The sequence below is a fragment of the Chiloscyllium punctatum genome, chromosome 36, assembly GCF_047496795.1.
Source record: "Chiloscyllium punctatum isolate Juve2018m chromosome 36, sChiPun1.3, whole genome shotgun sequence".
Classification (NCBI taxonomy): domain Eukaryota; kingdom Metazoa; phylum Chordata; class Chondrichthyes; order Orectolobiformes; family Hemiscylliidae; genus Chiloscyllium; species Chiloscyllium punctatum.
This window is the reverse complement of record NC_092774.1, coordinates 23,168,589-23,169,273: the sequence shown is the minus strand read 5'-3', so window position 1 is coordinate 23,169,273 and position 685 is coordinate 23,168,589.

Below are 685 nucleotides of genomic sequence, written 5' to 3'. Positions count from 1 at the left end.
AGGAACAGGAATATGCCATTCAGCCCCTTGAGCCTGCTTCTCCATTCAGTAGGATTCTGGGTGATCTGACATTCCCCACATTCACTTTCCTGCCCTTTTCCTGTAACGTTTTATCCCCCGACTCTTCACGAATCTATCGATCCTAGTTTTAAATGTGACATGAAGGCTGTCAATAGAGTTACTGGGGTGGGAGTGGGTGTGTGTGAACGGGGGCTCACGTCGAACTTTGGGGCTAAAACAATGGCTTCCCACTTCACAATATTTAACTAAGGGAATGTTTATGGATATCCAATGCTGGAAATTGGGCAGGCATTCAGATGAAATTATTGGTAAATTATGAATGATAGAGAAGTCGGGAGAGAAGTGGTGTTCAGGCACAGTTGGATATTATCAGTATAGATGCCAACACCAGTAGCTACGGTTAAACAAATAAGAACGGAAGACGCTAAAAAACAGACCCTCCCAGAGGATAGAGTGATGCTGGAGAGGGTCAGTACTGTCATTAACCCTGATCAAGGCTGTCCGCAGGTCGACGAGGGAATGTTTATCCCTGTCACCGTTACAAAGGATGTCAAACATGACCTTGATAAGAACTGTTTCAGGGGTGGAAACCAGACTCGAGAGCTTTAAACACAAAATTTTGGAAGAGATGGGAATGGCTAATTCAACAATGTTACATCCAAAC